The sequence below is a fragment of the Arachis duranensis genome, chromosome 6 (genome assembly GCF_000817695.3).
Source record: "Arachis duranensis cultivar V14167 chromosome 6, aradu.V14167.gnm2.J7QH, whole genome shotgun sequence".
In the NCBI taxonomy this organism is placed as follows: Eukaryota; Viridiplantae; Streptophyta; class Magnoliopsida; order Fabales; family Fabaceae; genus Arachis; species Arachis duranensis.
In genome coordinates, this window is record NC_029777.3 from 80654420 (window position 1) to 80662439 (window position 8020).

The window sequence follows — 8020 nt, forward strand, 5'->3', positions numbered from 1 at the left end:
CTTAATCGGAATCTTCGTGGTATAAGCTAGAATTGATGGCGGCATTCAAGAGAATCCGAAAGGTCTAAACCTTGTCTGTGGTATTCTGAGTAGGATTCGGGGATTGAATGACTGTGATGAGCTTCAAACTCGCGATTGTGGGGCGTTAGTGACAGACGCAAAAGAATCACTGGATTCTATTCCGACATGATCGAGAACCGACAGCTGAATAGCCGTGCTGTGACAGAGCGCGTTGAACATTTTTACTGAGAGGACGGGACTATAGCCATTGACAACGATGATGCCTAATATACAGCTTGCCATGGAAAGAAGTAAGAAGAATTGGATGAAGACAGTAGGAAAGCAGAGAGACGGAAGGGACAAAGCATCTCCATACGCTTATCTGAAATTCTCACCAATGAATTACATAAGTATCTCTATCTTTATTTTATGCTTTATTCATAAATCATTCATAACCATTTGAATCTGCCTGACTGAGATTTACAAGATGACTATAGCTTGCTTCATACCAACAATCTCCGTGGGATCGACCCTTACTCGCGTAAGGTTTATTACTTGGACGACCCAGTGCACTTGCTGGTTAGTTGTGCGAAGTTGTGATAAAGAGTTGAGATTGCAATTGTGCATACCATGTTGATGGTGCCATTGATGATCACAATTTCGTGCACTAGAAGGGTTCCTCAAGATCATTGAGGGGGTTGATCAAGGTGGCAAAAAATCATTGATGATGCAATCCACTTCTTGATCAAACTCCTTCAATTCTCCATTTACCTCTTCCGGTTCACTAGTTTTACCTTCCTCCTCTTGTTGTAATTCTTGTCCTAGCTCTTCTTCTTTCCCTTGAGGGTCCATGTTTTCCTCCTCTCTATGCTCTTTTGATGCTCCTACACATTTCCCTTGAGGGAAACGTCTTGATTGCTTGAGCATAGTGAGACTAGGCAGTTTACCGCTTCGGCTATGGTAGCCATGAACTCCCCTTGCTTCCTTCTGAATCCTTCTTGCTCTTGGAAGAATGCTTGAATGTCTTGTTCTTCTTGGGGAAAGGGTTGGAAAACTTCACATTTAGGTGGAAAAGAAGTTTCAAAGGTTGGGAGAAAGGTTGTATATGTGGGAAGTAGTTCATGTGGGTGGGGATATTGAGGTGATGTATAAGGGAGTGATGGTTCATATGGTTGGTAACAAGGTGTATAGACATTTTGGTTCTACGGAGGTATATGGTATGGTGCTTGAAGGTTTGGTGGTTGGGGGTTGTGTATGGGGTATCTCTCATATCCTTGGGTTTGGTATTCACATTGGGGAGGGCTTGGGGGAGGATTTGGCTCCTTGTAGTATGGGAAAGATTGCTCCTCCCTCCATCGCTTCTCCCATTCCTTAATACAATCCCAACTTGAATTCATCATACCCTACAAAACAATCACAACCAAGTTCCAAACAACAAGGGTGATATCTCAAAAAGAAAGCAAGAAATAAAAGCAAAAGACATTAACAAATAAGAAAATTAAACACCCAAATATTAACAAAAACAACCAAATAACCAAAAAGTAAGATATTCACACTATGGACATATTTACAAAAACCAAAAGATAGCACTCAATTGCAATTCCCGGCAACGGCGCCAAATTTGACAACATTGAGAGTGTCTGCCGGTTTCGAATCAATCAAAACAAGAATCAATTTGTTAGTAGCATAGGCGAAACCAATAATGTACTCTTATGATCAAATGTTAAATTCAAATTAAAGTAACCGAGATCAAGAGTAATTCAACCTCGGGTCGTTCTCCCTAGGAATGCAATTGAAGTGTTATATGCTTTCGGTTGTTAGAAGAAAATGGGGGCTTTGGAAATCAAAGAACTAAAGATTAAAAGAACTTAACAAATAAAGGAACTAAGGAATGATCAGAATTAGAATGAATGCAAGTAAAAAGGAAAACAAGATCAAAACTAGTGAGAATGCTATGAGTGTATAAGGAAGTCTTGACTTGGGAAAATGAGGATCCAAGGAATCCTATCATCGCCATAACCACAACTATGGTAATTCTCTTGAGTTAATCTCGCTTAGTTAACCCCAAACATCGAGGAGTAAGTCAAGCAAGTATACTTGACCTTAATCCATAAGTCCTAACCAACTTACCAAACTAGTTGATAAAAAGCTAGCTTTAATTTAAACAAGAGTCAACTAACTACCCAAGACTTATCACTAAATGTCGGACATTATGACTTTAGCATCCTAGGAACTCAAACCTCGAGGCAAGGTGTCAAAATCTACTTAAAACTCATAATTGACATTTTCACAAATACCTTATGGGCATAAAAATAAAACATGGAAAATTGCAAAGACAAATAAAAGCTATAACCAAATATTCACAAAACCAACTATAAACAAGTAATCAAGCATGTATAAAGCATAAAACATAAAATTCATCCATCAAAACTTCAAGTACTCAAAAATGCAAATATTAACAAGTAACTTAAACCAAAGAGAAATAGAAGCAAAAGTGATGTAATTAAAGAGAAATTAAAGAGTACTTACAAAAGATAAGCTAAATCCAAAATCAAAGCTTGCTATAAAATTCTACAATGGAGATGGAAATGAAACCCTAAGAGAGCATTTCTACACTACTCCTACTCCTACTCCTAATACTATGAAAAATGTCCAAATTGAGGCCTCCTAAGCTAATGCCTTCATAAGTGTTGAATTTCCCTTGATATAGCATCAATATTCAACCTTCAAGCCTTCCAAAATGGGCCAAAAGCCTTCACAAATCGTGCAGCATATTTTTCATTAATGAAATCACGTGCAGGGACCTGTGCGTACGTACACTTGGCTGAATGTTGACATGTGCGTACGCACAGGTTGTCGTGCGCACGCACACATGCAAATCTCTTCTTGTGCACACGCATGCTTGCTTGTGCGCACGCACACTTCGCTGTGTGTGCTTTTCCTTGTTTTCTTCATGTGTTCTCCCTTCTACATGCTTTCTTCCATTTTTCTTAGCCAATCTTGCCTAGATGACCTGAAATCACTCACAAAACATATCACGTCATCGAATGGCATAAAAGTGGAATTAAATTACTCAATTTAAGCACAAAAATACATGTTTTCACTTTTAAGTCCAAATTGAGGAGAAATCACAAAAATATGCTATTTTGGTGCTTTAATGTGAGTTTATGTGATAAAATCCATCCAAATTGAGTCAAAATATATCAGAAAATATGGACTCATCAAAAGCCGAAGGAAATCCTAGAACTTCCTACATACAATTAAATCTTATAAACGTAACTAAGCCTTGAAATAAAATAGGCAACTAGCTAAGGGTCTTCAGTCTATCTAAAATTCTCCTTTTCAAATCCTCCGAGCCTCCTAACCGCCACCGAAATCAATTGTTACAAACACATTTATTACATAGAAGAAAATGACAGGTAGGAACATATACAATAGATAAACAAGTAGCAAGTAATTATGCAATTAATTAGGCATTCCAAACAAAACACACCAAACAAACATATAGATGCATATGATGCATGCCTGTCCTATTGGCTGATGAGTCTCATCTGTTGGTTATAAAGCCAACCCGACAAGTCAGCATAATTATTGGACTATCCTTCTGTCGTGCATCCCCAACTTGAGTAATTCCCAATCATAATCATATAACACCCACACTGGTGTTTATTCATGGGGGCGAGCTCATCCAGAACTTTCACAGTGTCCGACCACACTTATGACATAGGGTCAGCAGAGTATCGAGTCTCAACCTGGAGCACGTGGTGGCTAGCCATTGCTTTCACCAAGAGAAACTCGTATCTCAGATATTTGAAAGTGCATCAAATCATATTATCAATCAATAATCATATACATATTCATACTCAGTCATAATTCAATATTTAGCACAGCCCTCTGACTCATAACATAATCCAAAACCAGCCATAATTCATTCTCAAAAACAGCCATTCAGCTCGAAATGTAAACAACACTTCCACCAACATTATCAACAACTCAAATAATCACCATTAGTCATGGTTCATCACTAATTCCCACCTTACTTTATCCACAAGTTATCTTCCTCACAGTCCTCACTATACTTCATTACCCACAATCCACCTACCAGGCTTTAAACAAGAGAACATAAGGTTTTGAAAGCTGGAGGAATGCCTTAGAAATCAAAAATCAAAATTTGGAGGAAAACAGGGATCCGCGTAAGCGAACCATGTCACACACACGCAGGAGTGCAATTTTTCCCACTATGCATATGCATTCCCTCGTTCGCGTACGCAGGTGCGTTGGACAGAATCGAACGCTCGCGTATGAATCCACATTTCCACGTACGCGAGGGTTCCTTTTGCCCATGCTGCGTACGCAGTACATGCCCGCGTACGCATGCATGCCAAACAGAAATGCACATCCGCGTATGATGGGGTCCGCGTACGCATGTATAGCAGAAGTTTCAAAAAGCTGCTAAGTCTAGAATTTTCAGCTTTGTACACCAAACTTTGATCGAGCATAACTTCTTTATTTTAAAATATTTTTTCTCTGTTCTTCAAACGACGTAAACATCTCGAACCAATTTTCTTTCTAAATCAGTTTAATACAAAATGGAGGTCTGGAGATCAAGTTATGCTCTGCCAAAGTTGGTCAAAATCATAGTTTTTGTAAAACTTTACAAGACCTCCATTTTCAAAACATACCAATTTCAATCCCTTTTAAAATCAACCCAAACCCTTACCAATTCAGCATCCTTCATAACTCTCAACTCAATATTCCAAGTTCAATAATATACAATACACATTCATCATCTTACTAATTCTCTATTTTCATTAAATTCCAATCCAAAACTTCCAATTCCATAATATTCAATATACATCATCAAATATCCATATCAAATACAATGTCAACTTTAATTCAACCTTTATACATTCCAATCACCATCATATACAATTCACATGCATTATTGTTCATACCCTGGGTCGAGATGACCGAGTCAGGATGTTCAGTAACAAAGCGACCGACCTCTTTAGGTCATGCGGACCGACTTCTTTACGAAGAAGTCGGCCAAAGCGATAGGAAAAGCCCAAAGAAGGGCCCAAATCAAGGAATATGGCCCAGATCCAAAGGCAGCCCAAGCCGATAGAGACAAGGGCGGTTCCATGGAAGATAAGCTGACCTCAAACAAAAGATAAGAGAAGATAAGATAACTAACTTATCTTATCCACAGAAGGTCACATCTCGCAACTATAAATACACTGGAGCACCCAGGTATAACTCATACTCTGATTCTACTTAATACCTGCTTAATACCCTTGCTAACTTAAGCATCGGAGTCCCTTGCAGGTACCCCCACCCTCCGGAGACGAAGGATCAGTAGTGCAGCCAATCTAACAAGTCAGACGCGACGGCTCCGACCAGCACAGAAGATCTCATCCAAGATCGACCTCCAAGTTTCAAGTAACCTTCGGAACATTGGCGCCGTTGCCGGGGAGCCTAGAAGTCATCCCAACACCATGACGGACAACCATGACAACGACCACGACTCAGGTTTGGAAGATAGAACACCGCATAAGAACACAGATACTATACTTAAAGATACTCCGAAATCCAATGAAGACAAAAATTCATCAAATCCAGGGGCGGTAGAAGCACTTCAAAATCGATTAAAGCAACTTGAGAAAGAAGCCCAACATTAACGCGAAAAATAAAATATCTACATTGAGAGATAAGGCGGCGTCGAGAATTAGAAGATAAGCTTATGAAACTCGAAGCTGATCTCAAAACTAAAGCTACTCGACCCTCCACAGAGGATAGCTCTCAAAAAGATCAAGATCCATTCACCAGGGAAATTATGAAGACCAAAATCCCAAAAGATTTCAAACTTCTAGATATGACTCTATATGACGGCACCTCGGATCCTAACCACCATCTCAGCAACTTCAGAAGTAGAATGTACCTCACTGACGCCTCAGATGCAGTTCACTGCAAAGCCTTTCCAACAACTCTTACCAAGACAGCCATTAGATGGTTCGACAACTTACCTCCAAAATCCATCTCAAGTTTCGACGACCTGGCCAAAAAATTCCTGGCCCGATTTTCCATATAAAAGGACAAAGCCAAACATGCACCCAGCCTACTAGGGATCAAGCAAGGAGATCAGGAGAGTCTTCGTAACTACATGAAAAGATTCAACAAAACATGCATGGACATACAAAGTCTACCAACAGAAGCTGCCATCATGGGCCTCATAAATGGCCTACGAGAAGGACCATTTAACCAATCTATATCAAAGAGGTACCCGACATCCCTAGACGAAGTACAAGAACGGGCGCAGAAGTACATCAACATGGAGGAGAATTCTCGACTTGGGGAAACCTTGAGGTTCGGTTCTGCCTACCGAGATAAAGATAAAGAAGCCAAGAAAAAAGAAGATCGCTTCGGAGAAAAAATAAAAAATATCATAACTACACCCCTCTTAGGGTATCCTTGGTAGATATTTACAAAGAAGTCTGCCATACGGAAAAAATACCCCCTGCTTGGCCACTAAAAGGCAAAAGAGGAGGAGAAAATCGAAGCGAATACTGTGAGTATCATCGAGTCCGAGGACATTCCACCAACGAATGCTTTGAATTGAAAAACGTCATAGAGAAATTAGTTAGGGAAGGAAGATTAGATCGGTTCCTGGCCAATCGGGACGAAGAACCAAAAAGAAGAAGAATGGATGAAGATGCCAGACGATCTGAACGATCACCCCGCACACCGGAGAGACACGTTCACATAATACACGGTGGATTTGCTGGAGGAGGAATCTCTAAATCATCTCGCAAGCGACACCTCAAAGAAGTATACCATGTCGAAGGAAAGAAAGAGGCACCAGATATCCCAGCAATCACGTTTACCAAAGAAGATGCATCCGGAATCATCCTGGGACACGACGACCCTATGGTCATCACAATCATATTGGCAAACGCCAACCTCCACTGTACATTAATTGACCAAGGAAGCTCCGCCGACATTCTATTCAAAACTGCCTTCGATAAGCTCGGCTTAGAGGAAAAAGAGCTAAGAGCATACCCGAACAGCCTGTTCGGACTTGGGGATACCCCAGTACAGCCACTAGGATACGTATCGTTACACACAACCTTTGGAAAGGGGAACCAATCCAAGACACTTAAGATAGACTATATCGTGGTCGACGTAAGCTCAGCCTACAATGCCTTAATAGGTCGGACAACGTTAAATCAACTCGCAGCAATAGTTTTAACTCCACATCTATGTATGAAACTCCCAACTACAGAAGGGATAGCTACAATAAAAGCAGATCAAAAGATGGTGCGTCGCTGTTATAACGAAAGTCTAAATCTCTGAGGCGAAGGAGGAGAGTTCCACACAATCGAACTCGGTGGAGATTAGAGACGAGAAGAGCTCCGCCCATGATCCGAAGGAGAAATAGAAAGAGTCCAGATCGGAGATACCTCAGACAAAACAACTAATATTGGCACGATCCTGAAAGGAGACGCAAAAGAATCACTAATACAGTTTCTACGAGATAATGTTGATCTCTTTGCATGGAAAGCTGCCGACGTGCCAGGCATAGATCCCGAACTAATGAGCCACAAGCTGGCAGTTGATGTGTGGAAAACGATCCAACACAAAACTCACTGGCAAGTGTACCGGGTCGCATCAAGTAATAAAACTCACGGGAGTGAGGTCGATCCCACAGGGATTGAAGGATTGAGCAATTTTAGTTCAGTGGTTGATTTAGTCAAGCGAATCATTTATTGGTTGAGTGATTTTGTATTCAACAGTAAGTAAATAGCAGGAAATGTAAAGGGAGAGGGATGAATTGCAGAATTTAAAGAGAACTGAAAGTAAAGGTGCTGAATCTTAAAGAACAAGAAATTAAATGATTGAAACTTAAAATGCAAGAAATATAAATTGCAGTAACTTAAAGTGCAAGAAATATAAATTGCTTGAATGGAAAAAGGGAGTTGAGGACTGGAAATTCAGAATTTAAGCAAGGGAAATTAAATTGTAG

The 8020-nt window shown here is 40.2% G+C and overlaps 1 pseudogene; it reads right to left on the minus strand.

Annotated features, from left to right (window-relative positions):
- Nucleotides 1–927, minus strand: part of LOC127748493 (zinc finger BED domain-containing protein RICESLEEPER 2-like) — a 52654-nt pseudogene extending 51727 nt beyond the window's left edge.
- Nucleotides 928–8020: the final 7093 nt, after the last annotated feature.